Source organism: Solanum stenotomum, chromosome 4, assembly GCF_019186545.1.
Source record: "Solanum stenotomum isolate F172 chromosome 4, ASM1918654v1, whole genome shotgun sequence".
Taxonomy (NCBI): Eukaryota; Viridiplantae; Streptophyta; class Magnoliopsida; order Solanales; family Solanaceae; genus Solanum; species Solanum stenotomum.
This window is the reverse complement of record NC_064285.1, coordinates 55082614-55102801: the sequence shown is the minus strand read 5'-3', so window position 1 is coordinate 55102801 and position 20188 is coordinate 55082614. Positions and strand designations below refer to the sequence as shown.

Sequence of the window (20188 nt, the reverse complement as noted above, 5' to 3'; positions counted from 1 at the left end):
TCTTTCCTCTTTTCTCTTCTCCTTTCTCCTTAGCCCTAGCGTGAAATCCCAAATTCTAAAACTAACTAAAATCTAATTTGATCCATATTAAACTCCTAAAAATGGATTAAAATAATAGGGCAATGAAAAGACTAGAATTCCCCTTAAAATTCCGGATTGGACATTTTCTTAATCCAACAGCCCAACTTCCAAAGGGCTTAACTCATATATACGAACTCGGAATCGTGCAAACTTCACGGCGTTGGAAAGATTGTTCCAAGAGATTTCTAACCATATCTGCAACTACACCTAACTCATCCTGAGCTAGGAGTTATGGGCGATTTAAGTTAACCAAAAACTCAATTTTAACTTACTTGCAATTTTCCAGATTTCCTTATACTTTCCAAAAATGACTATTTCCAAATTTTAAACTTCCTTCTAGTTCTTTCTAGTTGCGAGATGTTACAGGTTGTGTCTGTTATTCATAAAGGTTATCCTCAATAGACACAATCTTAGTTTTTGCATTCCTGAAATTCTCAAGAACACAAGTAAAAACCACTCCTATCAAGAATTATTATCCTCAAGAGCAACATGACCTGATAGAGTTGCAAGATGCTTAGTTGTCTTAGGATTATATCTTCCGTGCTTATATTGTAAATCTATTCCTAATCTATAAAGGAATTAGATTGTTGTTTCGTTCGTCAAAAAGTCTAAGTTGAGTGTAACTGATTTAGTGGGCAGTGTTGTATCTGCTTAGTCAAATTCAAAATCATCTAGAGTTAGGTGGTTTAGTGGGCAGTGTGGTATCTGCTTAGTTAAAGTCTAGTTATCTAGAGTTGGGTAGCTTAGTAGGCAGTGTTGTATCTGCTTAGTTGCTTTCTTTGTAGTAGAGTTACTACATAGAGGGGGAAGAGATTTAAAGGTAAATTCCTAGGTTGAAGCTACTGTAATCTAAATTATTGCTCCGTTTGAGTGAAATAGAGTTAGATTGAAAGCCTGTGAGGACGGGTCGTGGTTTTCACCGCCCTTGAGCAAGAGAGTTTCCACTTAAACTGCTTGTGTTGTTTTCTTTGCTATTTACGCCTTCATTAATTTTATTACTGAGTCGAGGAACCTGGTCCGTTAACTAATAGTGGAAGCATATATCTTATCAATTAGTGTTAGAGTAGGTGCTCTCGCTGGTTAACACCAAGAGAGATTCCTGCAGAAAGATCGCTGCTCCATTGAATCTAGAAGAAGGACAATCCTCAGCAAGACCACCTCGTTTCAATGGTCAGTTCTATAGCTGGTGGAAAACAAGGATGCATGACTTCTTAATGGCTGAAGACAACGAACTATGGGATATCGTGCTTGATGAACCCTTCATCCCTACTAATGAAGTGAAGGTTGGAGAAATCACAAGAGTTGTTCCCAAGACTCGTCAGCAGTATGATGAGGCGGACATAAAGAATATCGAGAAAAGTTACAAAGCGAAAAAGCTGATGGTGTGTGGTATAGGTGCTGAAGAATGCAATTGCATTTTGGCGTGTGAATCTGCAAAATAAATCTGGGATTGTCTCAAGACGGATCATGAGGGCATGGAGCAGGTGAAGGAGTCAAAGGTAGACATGTTGACTACCCAATATGAGAAGTACTTCACAATGAAAGAAGGAGAAACTATTCATGAAATGTATACTAGATTCTCCTCTATAACAAATGAGCTACACTGCTTGGGAGAGCCTATTCATCCTAGTAAACAGGTCAGGAAGATTCTTCGAATTCTTCCTAAGTATTGGGCTAGCAAAGTGGATGCCATTACTAAAGCGAATGACCTGAAGGTGCTGACTATGGATGCCCTGATTGGGAACTTTCAAACACATGAAATGAATAAAAACCAAGAAACTTCAAAGAATGAGGTAAAGAAAGATAAGTCTCTAGTTCTTAGGGTTTCTTCGGGTGAAACCTCCGGTGAAGAGGAGGATATGGCTTACCTCACTAGGAGATTCCAAAAAATTATGAGGAAGCACGGAGGTTTTCGAAAAGGAGGAAACTCTATCAGGGCTGCATAAGTGACCTGTGTCACAAGTGTGGAAAGCTCAAACACTTCATGAAGGACTGTCCAATGCTTAAGATTGAAACCAAAGAGTATCAAAGGCCTGGAGGTAAGAAATACAGAAGAAGGGACCCAATCCCTGATAAGAGAGCAAGAAAAGTTGCAGCTGACTATGTGGTGAAGAAAACTCTTGTTGTCTGGGGAGACTCCTCAAGTGAATCAGAAGAGTCAGAACATCTCAAAGACGCATCCATGCTTGCTATTAAAGATGATGAAAACTTGTTTGATGGCATGTTCGCTTTCATGGCAAAATCTAACGATGAAGAAGATGAAGAAAAGGTAACTCTCTCTGACCTTAAACAAAACTTGAATGCTTACTCTGTTAGAAAGTTGAGAAATCTAGATGTTGTTTTGATTGACTTCATTATGGAGTTAACAACTGAAAAGGACTCTATGAAGAATAGTCTAGACAGTGTACATGAAGAAAAGTTAGCATTGGTTGGTCATGTGTCTGTTATCGAGGAACAATTGACTATTCTAGAGACTGAAAATCTAGAACTCAAGGAGAAATTGAAGACGTTGTGTGAGAACTCTAGCAAAGGAAAGGGTGACGCTAGCGGTTTGCAAATATACCTAGAAGCCAGTCTATACACTGCTGAAACCACATTTGCACTATCCTTGGAGAGAAATGATCAGATGGAAAAGGACCTGGTCGGTCTCAAAGAAGAACTGAAAAAATCTCTGAGATGGACCAACTCCACCAAGCTGCTTTCTAACATTACTAGTCAAGGTAACTACAACAGAGGGGGTTTAGGAAGCTTAAACATCAGTCCTCCCTATAATCCCCACAATAAGTATGTGTCAATGTCAGACAATCTGTCATGTCTTCACTATGGTCGCAATGGCCATCTGAAAAAGGACTGTCCAGCCTCGAAAGCCTCTCAAGAAAATATTTCAGTGTACTCTAGACTGAAAGGTGCACATAACAAGGGACCTGCTCCTATTCTTAAGTATTCTAACCTGAGAAAGACTAACTTGCCTCATTGGCTAAGAAGCACTCTTATTATGCCTCTATTTGCTTACTGGGAACTCAGACTAAAATGGGTTCCCAAGTCTAACAAATGATCTTTGTTGCAGGAGAGTGGAGGGAGTAGCAGTCAGTGCTGGTTCATGGATAGTGGATGTTCAAAGCATATGACCGAAAAGACTGAAAACCTTCTTTCGCTTAAGGCACTTCAAGATGGAGGTGTCTCTTTTGGTAATGGAAAGAAGGGGTATATTCTTGGAGTTGGTAGAATTGGCAAATCACTGAAACACTCTATTGAGAATGTCTACTATGTGAGTGGACTAAAATATTGTCTTCTCAGTGTATCTCAAATAGGTGACAAAGGAAATGAAGTCAGATTTCTATCAGAAAAATGCATTGTTACCAACTTGTCAACCAATGAGGTGATCCTGATGGCCAGAAGGTGCAAGAATCCTCGACAAATAGCATGGCCTTAAAGGTTGTTTCTATTATTCATAAAGTTTATCCTCAATAGACACAACCTTAGTTTTTGCATTCCTGAAATTCTTGAGAACACAAGTAAAAACCACTCCTATCAAGAAGTATTATCCTTAAGAGCAACATGGACTTGATAGAGCTGTAAGCTTCTTAGTTGTCTTAGGATTATTCCGTGCTTATATTGTAAATCTATTCCTAATATATAAAGGAATTAGATCGTTGTTTCGTTCGTCAAAAAGTCTAAGTTAGTTGAGTGTAACTGATTAGTGGGCAATGTTGTACCTGCTTAGTCAAATTCAAAATCATCTAGAGTTAGGTGGTTTAGTGGGCAGTGTGATATCTGCTTAGTTAAAGTCTAAGTTATTTAGAGTTAGGTAGCTTAGTGGTAAGTGTTGTATCTGCTTAGTTGCTTTCTTTGTAGTAGAGTTACTACATAGAGGGGGAAGGGATTTAGAGGTAAATTCCTAGGTTGCAGCTGCTGTAATCTAAATTGTTGCTCTGTTTGAGTGAAACGGAGTTGGATTGAAAGCATGTGAGGGCAGGCCGTGGTTTTCACCACCATTGAGTACCACATAAACTGCTTGTGTTGTTTACGCCTTCATTACTGTTATTACTTAGTCGAGGGACCTGTTTCGTTGACTAATAGTGGACGCATATATCTTATCAGGAAATATACAAAAGCATGGATATGCTAGATATTATCATACAAATATCCTAATCATTATATAGAAATATTGGTTGACACCACTAATGATATTTTCACGTAGATAGCAACTAATTGTAGTAGTACTTTAGGGCTTGAGTTTCCTTTGGTTAATGTATTACCTTTGTAACCTATAACTAGTGTCTTTTCACACAATTGTAATTCACTTGATTACAAGGAATACACCATCAACACACTTTTATTCTTGAGCTCCAAGCTTTTCATATTTCACTAATTAGTCTTTGTTTTGTAGCATTCATTTACTATATCAATCTTGGATCTGAGTCTTAGAGTCATCGAACAACATTGGATTCAGTATACAAACGTTCATCATCTGAGCTCTAACATTTTATACCACTTCTTTTACATACTTTATTATCTCTATTTCGTTTTTATTTACATTTATCAACATACTCAATTGCTCACAAACCGATGCAAAGGAGTTAAACTAAGACTCATATATCCTTAATCTCGTACAGATTCAATCGTACCGTTTTCTTAGCAAACATATATATATATATATATATATATATATATATATATATATTATCCTAAAATTATCAAATGATTCTTAATAGCTTATTACTTGACTTAATGACATTGCAAACAATCCTTCTTTTATAATTAATAATAAATATATAGATGCAAGTTATGTTGGGAGAAACGAACTAGTCAAACTTAGTAGTATATACAAAATGAAATGAAACAAACGAAAGTGCTAGTTGGCATCTAGAAGGCATTGTAGATGTATATAATTTACTTATGCACGTTGTGTAACAACTAATTCTTATACACCAAAAAATCATTAAAATATATACATATTCTATAAAATAAAATCATTTAAAGATCAGAAAAAAGGAACATATATACTAATTGTTTCATTAGTGGGAAGGCCTAGCTTGTAGCAACATTGAATTATGGAAGGTATTGAAATTAGTGATTCAAATAAATGGAAAAAGGATGAAGAAGAAGCATTGAAATGGGAAGATAATGATCATGATATTGTTCAAACTTATAATAATAATGTTATAAGAAGAGGAAGTAATGATGAAAGAATAATTAGTCTTAGCATGGAAGAGAAAAGGAGTTTGTTGGATAGGCTTATGAACATTCCTCAAGAAGAAGAAGACAATCACAACTTCTTGTTAAAGCTCAAACAACGCTTTCATAGGTATATAATCTTAATACATTTGATTGTTTAAATATATTTTTGACCACTTTTGATTTACGTTAAATATTAACTAAGTACTTTCTTATCTATTCTTTGTGTATCGTGCAATTTTTTGTGTTTGCTTTATTGAGATTTGAGGAGACTTTCCTGATATTTCTGATTAAATCTTCTTCTTGTTTTCATAGCTCACATAAAATCAAGCGGCCATAGTTTGTAAATATTTGATGGAAATAAAAAATGTTTATATTTTGACAATGTTATATAACTACATTGCTTAGGAATATGTTTAATAGATTATTTTGAATCCACCCCAAATATAAGGGACAATTTTTGGCACTTTAATTTCTCAAGGCTGATGCATCCACTCTAAATCCCCCACATGATATTTAATTTTATCTTCTAGCTCTTATTATTTAGAAGATTGTAACATTTTCAAGATTATGTGTGATAAAATTTTGATGAATTTAACCAAGATTTTTTTTTTTTTTTTGTGAATGAATATTTGATCTTGTAAGTTTTAGTATATAGCTAGATTATGAAGTTAATTAACAAGGTTTTTTTTAATGGTTTGTATCGTAAATTGAGTTAGGGTTGGGATTGAATTTCCGAAAATCGAAGTTCGTTTCGAACATTTAAATGTAGAAGCAGAAGCGTATGCGGGGACAAGAGCATTGCCTACAATGTTCAACTTCACAATCAATATGATTGAGGTAATTCACCTTAATTAATTAATCAACATCTTAATTATGCAAACAGATTAAAAAGGAAAAAAACAATTTCTAGGTGGTAATAATCTTTAAATCGTCTCTCTAATTTTAATTTTGGATCTAACTATTATATTCTCTACTTGTTGACTTTGCTTAAACTAAAACTACTCTAACCTCTATCTTTAAATTTGTAGGGTGCCTTGAATTATTTCCATGTTCTTCCAAAAAGAAAAAAGTCATTTTCAATTCTGAATGATGTTAGTGGAATCATCAAGCCTGGAAGGTGAGAGTTGAAAATTTATCTTTTTTTTTCTTTCCCAAATGATAATTAATTAGTAAAATGTCAACAATTTGATACCGGACACCGGGTAGGAATCTATCAGAAAAGTGTGAATTACATGAGGATTTTCTTGGGGATTAGTATGAAAATCGGTAGGAAACTTATTTTCCTGCAAATTTTCATACTAATCCCCAAGAAAATCTCCATGTAATTCACACTTTTCTTGTAAATCGCCTTTCGAGTCCCTCTGGGCTCTGAGCAGAGGCGAACACAGAATTTGAAAAATATGTGTGTACCAATATTAAGCTAAAAAAAGGTTCTACTTGGGATTTAACCCTAGTCATTTGGGTGGATCTATTTTCATATTTTTTATGGGATACTATTAATTATATTTAGTTTTTGTCAGTTTCTCAAGATATATATATATATATATATATATATATATATATAATTTTTTCCGAAGTTAACGGATGCACGTGCATCCCACAATACCATGTGTGTCCGCCTCTGTCTCTGAGTAAGAAGTCGCCTTTGTTAGGAAATGGTTTACTCCAATGTGAGACTTTTTACCGCGAATTTGAATTTTGTCAGGCTTCAATGTTAGTACCGAAAATCGGATGGTCAATAATATTGTTTGGTTTTGCAGAATGACACTACTTTTAGGTCCGCCAGGTTGCGGCAAGACAACGTTGCTACTAGCTTTAGCTGGAAAGCTAAATTCAGATGTAAAGGTGAGCCATGGAACTTATAATACTTTCGTATACATATTAATTAAATAAACTCTATACTAAACATTTAATATTTAAGGGGAAATTAAATACTCCTTTTTGAAAAAAAATTAAACATGGCAACACTAATTTTTCTTGTGATTTATTATATTAAATTTAACTCCCTTATTAATTAACATTCATTTTAAAAAAATATTATTTCTCCCAAACATCCACCTTTCCTTCACTATGTGCACGATGATTTCTGCCAGCTTAGAGCAAGTTATGAGATATGGTAGAATAAGATCAAAAGTCAAAGCCAAAACAATCATTAAAATTTTAAATAAAGTGACATATCATTTTTCAATCTTCTTCTAATTACATAGATTATGATAATGATAGGGAAAATCATACTTCCACAACATTTTCCATCAACGTTGATTTATTATTTCCACATGGTTCACATCAGAGTACAAAAAAAAATGTTACTTATGATTAAATCAGAAGATTGTGAGTTCGAGTCATCAAGGGAGTAAAAGGGGTAGGAGTTCCTAAGAGGGGAAAAAAACTAATTAACTGAATGTCTACTATCCTTTTTTTCTCAATTTTTTTTTTGTTATACATGAGGAGGGGAGGGGGAGAAATAGGGAGAGGATTATAAAGTGAGAAATCAAATTCTTACCGATAAGATGAGAGTTTAGATAGCCAATCAAATAAACTACTAACATTCCGACTCATTTGTCTAAGGTATATAGCCACCACACGTTATTAAGAGCAATAACTTAAAGCAAATTATATTTCACTTTTAGTATTTCACTATATATTGGTGTATGTTTTATTATGATTAAACTACAACGTTACTTCTGCATAAAAGTAAAGATTTATAAATCCCTAGTTTGAATCCCAACTATTGGTATAAGCCCATTTCCTCCCTCCAATCTTGGTGTACATTAGTGATCGTGTTGCATATTCTTATTCAAGAGTTGTATCATTTGATAATGCCATGTGAATTTCTAGAAATATATGAATTGTATATGTGATGACTGAAGTAGACTATCATGAGAAAAAGATCTTCTTTTTAGAAAGATTCGATTTAGAACTCTTACAACAAGGTTTAATGTTGAAATAATTTTGAAAAATTTTCCCTAATTTTATCCCATGTCAACAAACAATTCGAAATTTCTTAATTTATTTTAGAACAGATCCGAGTCAAATAGTGAATTATTACTAAATATGTAAACAAAAATGAGCTAGCCTAGATACGACAAATTTGAAAAAGGAAAGAAACTTTTCTAACATTATTAGCATCAATTAAGACAACATTTTCTTCATCTACACTTTATTATCTTTACTAACCTATGCTTTATGCTCTTCTTTTTTCTTGAAAAAAAAAATATTATTAGGTTTCTGGGAAAGTAAGTTATAATGGGCATGGAATGGATGAATTTGTACCAGAAAGAACATGTGCATATATAAGTCAAGATGATGTTCATCTAGCAAATCTAACTGTGAGGGAGACTCTTGAATTTTCAGCTAGATGTCAAGGAGTTGGACCTCGTTATGGTTAGTATTTAAGCGAGTACAATGTTTTTTTTATATGCATAAATATTGGTTTTATTACGAGATAGTTGATGATGTTCATATTGATCTATTTGTGATTACATTTCCTCTATTTTTTTCGTAGAAACAAGATATAAATAGTCAAAATAAATCAAACTGATCTTTTTTCTTAAGAGGATTATCTATAATCACAAACTATATATTAAAAATAAATTTTACATTAAATAAAATTTTCATTTAGTATTTTCCAACTATTTAGGATTTTTGAGTTAGATGATACTAGAATATTTTGAATACTAATCTTACTTAAATAATTACACTTCAAAACAAAATGAGTTTGTATATACTTTTAATTGTATTTTTGTTGAGAATATTATTAACTAATAAGAGTTTCTCTCACACTTCAACATGGTATCAGAGCAGCTAGAGGTCTGGGATCGAATTTCATCGCCATCCAAATTAAAAAAGAATTTCCACGTGCTTGATTTAGTGTCTTTTTCTAATGTTTTGTTATGGTATTGATTGAACTCATTGTTGTGTTCATCTGATTAAATGTCTTATGGTCATAAATCATAATGTTTCTGTCTATTCAGTAGTTTAATAATATGATGCAGAGATGTTGGAAGAGTTGTTAAAGAGAGAAAAGGAAGCAAATATAAAGCCAGATCCTGATGTTGACATGTTTATGAAGGTATGAAGATTAACATTCAGTTTCTGGTATGAAAGGGAATTTTAATAGCTTACCTGTTTTTGACAAAATGATTTGTTTTCCAGGCAGCATCAGTTCAAGGGAAAGAGCCAAATATAATAACAGATTATACACTCAAGGTAATCCTAACTTCATTACACTCACTAGTGCCTAAACAAGTCTATTTCTTGCAAGCATTTATCACCTATTAACTCTTAATGAACAGATATTGGGTCTTGAGATATGTGCTGAGACACTAGTTGGTGATGAAATGGTACGAGGAATTTCTGGTGGACAGCTAAAGAGACTCACCACAGGTACTCATGTCATTTCGATACAATTCAACACCTTTGACTATCATACTGTTCATAGATGGTTAAAACTATTTTGTTATGTATATACAGTTGATGTTGAACATCTTTTGGTCTCTTCGTGTGTCTACTTTCCGTATTTCGAACTCCCTTAGTGAAAATCCTGGCTATATATTGTGAAAGTAGTCTATCTTGCTTTAACAACAATATCATTTTAAGCTATTAAATTTGCATTCAGAGGAAATGCTTGATTTTCTTCATTTTATCGTTAATTGTTGTTGTTGAAGTCTCTCTTCTTCTTGTCACCCTGATTCAGGAGAGATGATGGTTGGACCAGCAAGAGCTCTATTTATGGATGAAATATCAACTGGATTAGACAGTTCAACAACCTTCCAAATCGTCAAATCCATTAGACAATCCATCCACATTCTTAAGGGAACTGCTCTTATCTCCCTTCTGCAGCCTGCACCAGAAACTTATGGCCTTTTTGATGACGTGATTCTTTTGGCGGATGGGCGAATTGTGTATCAAGGTCCACGTGAACATGTTCTTGAATTCTTTGAGTATGTGGGGTTTAAATGTCCTCGGAGAAAGGGAGTAGCTGATTTCTTGCAAGAAGTAAATCTCATTCTTCATTACTATTTTCTACTTACGTTAAAACCATAGTATCGACTGAACCATTAAATTTCCCTACGTAGGTGACCTCTAGGAAAGATCAGGAGCAATACTGGGCAAGGACAGATGAGCCATACAAATTTGTTTCATCCAGGGAGTTCTTTGAAGCATTTCAGTCCTTCCATGTCGGACGCGAACTTGCAAATGACCTTTCTGTTCCTTTTGACAAGGCCAACAAGAATCCTGATGCTCTAACCACCAACAAGTATGGCGTTAAAAAGAGGGATCTTTTGAAAGCTTGCATGTCAAGAGAAATCCTTCTCATGAAGAGGAATATATTTGTCTACTTGTTCAAGATAATACAAGTGAGTCGGCCAGCAAGTTTTATCTTGTCTTTTTGTTCCGTGTTTATACAAAATATCCTGATGGAGTTGTAGCACCATGCTAGTTTATGTTCTATGTATTGCAATAGTCCAGAGCAAACGTATAGGTTTCGCGGACGCATTTGAAACAACTATTTATATACAATTATTTGTATCATTACACTTGTAATTATTCTTAGTTTCTTGGTGAAAACTAAGAGTAAGACTTTGGTGATTTCAGCATCTGTTATTGGCTTCTATAACAATGACACTGTTCCTGCGAATCAAGATGCCGAAGGAGACACAGACAGATGGATTCATCTTCATGGGTGCATTGTTCTTTACAGTAATTGCAGCTATGTTCAATGGGTGCTCAGAGGTTCCTTTCACTATCTTGAAGCTTCCGGTCTTCTTCAAGCAGCACAACCTTCTCTTCTTTCCTGTATGGGCTTATACTTTGCCTGCATGGATAGTCAAGATCCCAATCTCAATTATCGAGTCTTCCATTTGGGTTTCTATCACATACTATGCAATAGGATTTGATCCAAACATTGTAAGGTAAGTAAATCAACACTAGTATCAGTTTAGCTTCTGTAACATTGGATCTCGAGGATTTGGATCTTGATTTTTAATGCTTATTCTGTAACTTTGAAAGCGTACTTGCAGAGACTTTTCGAAGTTGAACAAAATTTGTGTTTTCACTTACATGTTCTCGCAATGAGAATATTTATATCTTTAGTTAGGATTTTGATATTCACAATCTGAAGCAATTACATATCCATTTTCCTTATTTTTCTTTGTTAAACTGATTGTGGAACGAAAGGATTACCGTGGCAGGTTTTCCAAGCAGTTATTTCTAGTGATATGTGTTGACCAGATGGCTTCTGGATTATTTCGCTTCATGGCAGCTGTTGGAAGGAAAATGATAATCGCAAACACATTGGGATCGCTTGCATTACTTCTTGTTCTTGTAATGGGTGGATTCATAATGGATCGAGGTGAGAATATCTTTCTCAGCTATCATGTCAAAAAAGATCACAGTAGCTTAATAGTAACTGAAGGTAGAATTTTGTGACACCTACGCGAACTATGATAATATCTAACAGAACAATGATGATGTAACGACTAATACATTTTCCATATCTTTTATTAGAGCTTTATTAGTCTCTGAAGTTGAGGGTAGTTTGATCCATATTTTCTGATCCAAGTTGCTAAGCATGGAGACAGGGAGTACATTTTTGCATTCGGTAAAAGTGCTGATAACTTTGCTATTTGTTTGCAGATGATGTGAAAAAATGGTGGTTATGGGGTTACTGGTGCTCTCCGATGATGTACGCACAGAACGCCATCACTGTAAATGAGTTTCTCGGCAATAGTTGGAGTAATGTAAGCAATCCTTCTCTTGCTTTGAAATTCCATACACAAAGTTCATTTCATCTGAACTAGTACTCCTATTGCAGAATGTTCCTGGCTCAACAGATACACTAGGAGTTGTAGTGCTAAAGTCTCGGGCAATGTTTCCTGATGCACACTGGTACTGGATTGGAGTAGGCGCAGTGCTAGGATATGTTGTATTTTTCAATTTTATGGCTACGTTGGCCTTAACTTACCTCAAGCGTATGTGTTATTTGTCTGACTTGAGTTGCAATCACTTCCATCTATCAACTTCTAACATGCGTCTGAAAAACTGAAATTAATATACTGTATGCAGCATTTGGAAAATCTGGTGCAGTTTTGCCTGATGAAAAAGTTGTCGAAAGGAACACAAAGATACGGAATATAGACACAAAGTCATCAACAGGAGGTACTTCTTGTCTACATGATTCAAAATTACGTCTTAACATTTGAGTTCATCAGCAAGATGGATTACAACGTTTGCTATAACGATGATAAGTTTATAGTTTGTCAATCTTATACAAACTAAAGCCACATAGTATGCATGAAACGGGAAAATATCGTCTAAGGTTGTTAGAAAATGTTTAGACACCTAAAATCCATAAAATGGTTTATGGTTTAGTTTACTCTTAAACAAAAAAATAACATAGAAATACCCAGGATGCTTCATATAAAGCAGCTACTTGAATCATGCAGAAATGAAAAATGAGGGCAAAAGAAATGCACCTATTCGAGAAACCAAGTCAATCAAGAAGGGAGGGATGATTTTACCATTTCAACCTCTTTCGCTAGTTTTTGATGATATCAGATATGCAGTCGATGTGCCTCAGGTACATAAAAAAGCGTTCCCTTTGTATTTTTGCATATTACATTTGGAATTATACTTATTTAGTTTTCATGGAGAGATCACCAAACTGCTCCAAGTATAATTTTGCTTTTAAAGAGATGAAATGTTAACTCTTCCAAAACGTTGAAACTCTCCACGCTATTCAAATGCTTTCTGTTTTTGAATATATTTGTTGCTTGCAAGAAAATGAGCATTCTCTTAAAAGAGCTAATTTGATAATTTATGCTAAAAAGTGATGTCCTATGAGTAATGAGACTAGCTGCTAATTAATTATCGGATGGACAATTTTATTAAAATAAACATATCTATATCTAGGATGTGGTGGATATAGTCACATTACATTTTTGCTTATAGCGTAAATTTAAGTAAAAAGGAAAGCTTCTGTGAAGTACTTGAAACCATTGCAGTCCTTTTGGATCTATACATACTCAAGATACGTTACTCTCGTAGGATATAAAACCTCAAGGTGTTTTGGAGGCCCGGTTAGAGCTTTTGAAGGGAATTAGTGGTGCTTTCCGTCCAGGAGTCCTTACAGCTCTAATGGGTATTAGTGGAGCTGGAAAAACCACTTTGATGGATGTTTTGGCTGGTAGAAAGACACATGGATATATAGAAGGAAGCATAACTATATCAGGATATCCGAAGAAGCAAGAAACATTTGCACGAATTGCAGGATATTGTGAACAAACAGATATTCATTCTCCTAACCTTACAGTACATGAATCATTGCAATTTTCAGCATGGCTTCGATTGCCTCAAGAAGTTGACAGCGTAACTAGAAAGGTATTCTTTTGTTATGTCAGACTTCATTTTAGGATAAATGTATTCTTTTATTCTCATCTCACTGAAAGGTGCATTCTTACATGTTCTAGTTTTTCCAACCTTCCATTATATTCTTTTGAAAATGGCATATTGTTGTGACTTTGCAGCACTTAGCCTCATTTATAAAACTTCAATCTTTTATTAGGAAAGGGAAAATGAAAAGACACGGAACTCTCACTACCATTCATTAAAAATGCAACTTTGATACTTAGCATATATTTAGCTTACATGTCAAAAATATTCTTAATTTCGTAAACTCCACGTCTAGTCATGCATCTTCACATAAAATGAGATGGAGGAAGTGTTGCTTATTATATTCTCTAGAAAAGTTATTGATTTACCTTAAGAGATCATACACAGATAATCAGCTTAGAGAAACGCCTATTATTATTTATTTTTGAAGGACAACAGAAGTGTTTGCAATATTTAGGCTAGGTGATAACATATCAAAATGAAATGTATCCAGATGTTCATTGAAGAGGTGATGGATCTTGTGGAACTAACCCCACTGAAGGAAGCACTTGTTGGATTACCCAGTGGGAGTGGTCTTTCGGTTGAGCAGCGCAAGCGACTTACTATAGCTGTTGAGCTTGTTGCCAATCCATCTATAATATTCATGGATGAACCAACCTCAGGCCTCGATGCTAGAGCCGCTGCAATTGTCATGAGAACAGTTAGAAACACAGTTGATACTGGCCGAACAGTCGTATGTACCATCCACCAACCCAGCATTGACATCTTTGATGCATTTGACGAGGTAACCATTCCATCTTAGCTTGTTTCTTTTTTCTGTCAAGCTCTGTAGCTAATACAAAACTGCTGTTAAATAAGAATATAATTCCAATAACAAGTAAAATTACCTTGTGGATCAAAGTAGATTCGCTTAATATAACTAAGCAGTTTATCTTACAGACACTTGACATATCTATTTCCATCGTACTTGACTTGTAAAATTGTTTCTGCACAGTTGGTGCTTCTAAAACTAGGAGGTGAAGAAATCTATGTTGGTCCATTAGGCCACCATTCGTCCGAGTTAATCAAATACTTTGAGGTATAGTACTGATAACAAATTGTCGACGTCCTTGCTCGGTTAGATTTTATCCCATCTCGCAATGTTTATGTATGATTTGGCCACTTTTTCCTTTTCCAAGGGAATAAACGGAGTACCTAAAATCAAGGATGGTTATAATCCTGCCACTTGGGTGTTAGAGATCACATCAAAAGCACAAGAAGCTGCCCTTGGCATTAATTTTGCAGTACTATATAAAAGCTCAGAACTATACAGGTATTCTTTGATAACTAAACGGAAATCCCTCAACTATGCCTAAATCTCAAACTAGGTGGAGCTAGTAGCTATGTGAATCTGTTCCTCTCTATTTGAACCCATTTCATTTTATACTGGTACCGCATAAATGAATCCCCGGCTGTTTTTATGACTAATTTTGCATTGCTTATATTCCTTCTTGTCATGCCACTAGAACTCTCAGCACCATGTATTTATATATCAGCTCTGCACACTTTATATGTAAATCCGAATACAATATAAGCATGTTTGTTCTTTCAACGCTAAAAGGATTAAAATTACCGGATCCTATGTTAACATATAAGTTTTGCACAAAAGAGTCTAGCTCAGGCAAAAAAGATTCCACTTGTAGTCAAAGTGCTACATTTCCCTTTACTTATGAGCAGAGTTATTTTCAACAAGTTTTGAAATGGGATGGTACTAAACTGACGAATCATTACTGTGTTGACGAATATTCAGAAACAATAAATCTTTGATCAGAGAAGCAAGTATATCAACCCCAGGTTCAAAAGAATTGAATTTTTCGACTAAGTACTCGCGATCTTTCTTCAACCAATGCATAGCTTGCCTTTGGAAACAGCATTGGTCCTATTGGAGAAATCCATCATACACTGCTGTGAGAATTCTTTTTACGTCGTTTACTGCCCTCATGTTTGGAACAGTTTTCTGGGATCTTGGCTCTAGAAGGTAACCAATTTTGTTGCTTTCTTTATCCACAAAAAGAAGAAGTCGAAATTTGATTCCTGAAATAATGTTAGTGTGGAATATCAGGAGAAGGAAGCAAGATCTTTTTAATGCTGCAGGTTCCATGTATGCATCTGTTCTATTTCTCGGTATACAAAATGCTTCCGTAGCACAGCCAGTTGTTTCCATTGAGAGAACAGTCTTCTATAGAGAAAGAGCTGCTGGCATGTATTCAGCTTTTCCATATGCTTTTGGTCAGGTAACTAAGCATTGGATATAGGTATACGCGACCAATGCCTTGCGTGATTGGATCTCCTTCTTATAAGTTTATTGTTATTTTGCAGATTGTGATTGAGCTTCCTTACATTTTAGTTCAAACAGTTGTGTTTGGCGTGATAGCGTATGGCATGATAGGATTTGAATGGACAATAGCCAAGTTCTTTTGGTATCAATTCTTCATGTTTTTCACCTTGTTATACTTCACACTTTATGGGATGATGACAGTAGCTGTTACTCCAAACCTGAGTGTTGCTGGAATAATATCAAATTTCTTTTACGCAATGTGGAACCTCTTCTCCGGTTTTGTTGTTCCCAAAACAGTAAGTTCTTCCTTCAACACATCACCGATGATCAACAATTATACCTAATTTCACTTATTCTCATTTCTAGCTCCTTTCTCTTGCAGAGGATTCCACTGTGGTGGAGATGGTACTATTATATATGTCCTGTCTCATGGACATTGTATGGATTAGTTGCTTCTCAGTTCGGGGACTTAACGGATGAACTTGAGGAAAATTTAACACTCGAACAATTCGTGAAGAGTTATTTTGGATTCGAGAGTGATTTTGTGCCATACGTTGCCATCATTGTCATCGCATTTTGTATCCTCTTCGCCTTCATTTTCGCCTTCTCGATCAAGGCTTTTAACTTCCAGAGAAAATAAACATGTCATTTTCAGCTTAATTTACAGGAAAGAGGCTTCAACTAATGGCCTAATGCTTCTCTCCTTCAATGTCATATGGACAATACATTTCTCAAATATACTCAGCTCTTGTACCTTATACAAAACTAGATGAAGGATTGTCCATGCTGATTAATTACAATAATCATTGTTTTAGTGTATTGTTTCAACTAATTTGTAAGGAGCATTCTTGTTTCTTTAATTACTTCTCCGTATTTTAAGATAGAATTTTTATATGAGCTTCTCTCCTTACAGTCAAGTGACTTTTACTCCACATTGAGAGTTAGAAAGCGTCAGTTCTCGTAACGAGGCTTAGGCCCATGGGTAAGGCACGGCCCCCCAATTCTCATCCCCGACGTACTCAAGAGGATTTTACCCACATTTGAAAAAAATAGGAATACTATCAGAGATCTCCCCTCAAATTTTGCTCAGTAACACTAACCTCCCTCATGATTTACAATATTATGCTTAGCTCCCTTATTTCGATTTATTTTGTAACAATTCTTTGTTTTATTTATTATTAAATGTAGAAAAATCGTGATTTGACTAATTTTCCCTTACCAATTTACTTTTCCATTCAGTCATTTGTATAAATATCGTTTATTACTTTTTTTATTTTCTTATTTATTAAATTGATAAATAAGAAATCAAACCAACATAATCGGTTTTTAAATTCTCAAAACCAAACTAAACCAAATATAATATACATTTATCGGTTTGGTTGTTATCGGTTTTAGTTCGGTTCGTTTATTTGGTTATTTACCATACACAAAAATAAAAGAAACAGTTCATTCAAAACAGGAAAAAAGTGACGAACAATCCATTCAAAATAAAAAATAATTAAAACGGTTGATATTACAGAACTTTCGATCACAAAATTTACTGTGAATAAAGCTTCAAAATTCACCATTTTGTCTTAGAAGGAAGAGACACTGACATTACTAATCCTACCAAGAATCGTTTTAGACACTCATATACATGAAATCAATAAGATAAATGTTTTCATTTCGAATATTTTTGCTTTCATAAATAGATAAATAATTTTGATAAAAACATATATAAGATCTTTAAAATTGGTTATATAAATAATATATTATGTATGTATAATAATAAAATATATGTATATAATTTGTCGGTTCAATTCAATTATTTCTTTGGTTATCTCAAACAAAATCAAAACCAAACCAAACACTATTGATTTTTAAAAATCGAAAACCAAATCAAACTCAAATAAAATCGATTTATTTAATCAGTTTTGTTTAGTTTTTCGGTATGGATCAATTTTTATCCAAACCGTGAACACCTCTATGTGTCATGTGTTTTCATAATATTTAGGAGAATATTTTACTTTAAGCTAATTATTGGTGAAGGATATTAGTGAGGGTAAAGTTGTCATATTTTAATTTTTTTAATATTAATAATAAATAAAAGAAAGAATTGTTAAAAAAAAAAAGTCAAAACAAGGGAAGTAAGAGCAAAACCTGAGGGGAGGTCTCTTAAATTATCCCATAATTGCAAGGATAACTTTTGAAAATTAAAACTAATATTCAACTATTCTACTATATATGAGAGGCTAGAGCAAACAATTTTCAGACAACTGTCACGACCCAAAAACCAGGATCATGATGGCACCTATTAAATTTCACCGGTGTAAGCCAACTCATAGCCTAGAACCAACAATAATGGGTGTTGACACCCAATTTTGACCCTCTTTGATAATTAATTTCCGAACTTCTTAAATTTTCAAATAATTTAGAACAATTAGCTTTACGAAATCCAAATATTTTCTAGGTTAGTTTAAGTAATTTTAGTCGATTTTATAGTATTTTATAATTATATGTGAAATTAGCGTTTCTTAAATATTCGAAAGTTGTCTCAAAAAGATTTTGTTTTAATTAAATCTTCAATTGAGTTAATTGGGTTTAAAGTATATTTATAATTTTAAGTCATTTAGCTTATTAGTTTAATCATCTTCTCTCTTTTGTTATTTAACTTTGCATGTTAGTGTGTTTATCTAATTTTAAGGTTTTCCTAATCAATGCCCCAAAAGATAGCCATTTTGAATTAACCATTAAAAAATTAAGTGATTTTTTTTACTTTCTCTATTTGTTCAAGTAGACGTATTTTCTTAAAAACTGTTAAGCCAAATAGTTAATTACCGGATAACCTCATGTTAGTGGTGTCACACCCCTTTTTCGCGCAAGGCTGGAAGGGTTTTTCCAATTTAAGTGACGGTATTGATTAAGAGATTTTTTTTTTCAGAGTCGCCACTTGGAATTGAGTTATGGTGTTCCAAGTCACCTATTTGTTTAATCGCTAATCAAAAGGAAATGACTCTTTATTTGGTCTACGAATTCGAGATTCGGGTAAGGAATTATGTTGACGGAGGGGAAGGTATTAGGCATCCCTCGAGTCCCGTGGTTCTGGCACGGTCGCTTTTATTGACTTACACTTAAATTATTATTATTATTATTATTTGGATACATTATTAAGGCCATGATTTGCTCTTATTTATTTTTATCGTTGAATTTTATTAATCTCAAATCGGATGCATAACTGCATTCTCAATCTTGACATTTAGAGACATAATTGTCTTCTTTTATCGAGTACCTCACACCTAATAATATCTATTTACACCTCTTGATTTAAATTAATGAAAAGTTAATTATTAAAATAATTTGGCCAAGGTGCGCAACCGCATCCTTGAATTTGTCCAAGGTGCGTAACCGCATCCTTGAGTTTCTTAAGCATCTCAAAAAGATGTGGAACCACATTCTTAATTGAGAGAAATTTAATTACGTTTGTACTCATCCAATGTATAATAGATCCTAATATATACCTATTATTATGTTAAAACAGTCTAAAAGCAAATGTCAACGTCAAAATGTTAAAGTGACCAAAAACCTTTTCTATATGTCACTTATCACCTCCCCCACAAAATATTAAATTCAATTAATTAAACCTTATTTTATTAAAGCATAAAAGTACTTTCAGTCATTAACTAAACAGAGTGTTATTAATTTACAAATTTTTAATATAATTATTAATTTTCAGTGAAGCATAACAAAATATAAACAAATAAAGTAAGAGCAACAATAGTGTTTCCAAGCATTAACAAAACAGAGCGTAATTAATTTATAATTTTTTTTTAATGAAAGCATAATAAAACAATAAATACATGAAGAGTACACTTTAACTAATAATTAGTGACTATATCTCATTTAACAAATATTTTCGCTTAAACAATGAGGCGATTTTTATTATTTGCGAGTTATTACCCCCAAATCTAATGTCATAAATTAATGAACTCATAAAATGACCCTTTTTAAGAAAAAATAAATCTAACCTTTATATTCACAATAAATTTGAAACTAGCCTTAGATCTATGACCCTAAGAATACCAAGAATCTAAGAGACTTTAAATGATAAAGATTAAATAGTATCAAAATGCATTTTTTGGTTAACAAACAATGATTTACTTAGTCCATTCTTAAATTATGCTATCAACGAATAACTTAAAAATATGTGAATTGATCAAATTAATTAACAACAATCCA

General features: G+C 33.8%; 1 pseudogene; it reads left to right on the top strand.

Annotated features, from left to right (window-relative positions):
- The first annotated feature begins 5135 nt into the window (after positions 1-5135).
- LOC125861570 (pleiotropic drug resistance protein 1-like) lies at positions 5136-16806 on the top strand (annotated as a pseudogene).
- Positions 16807-20188: the final 3382 nt, after the last annotated feature.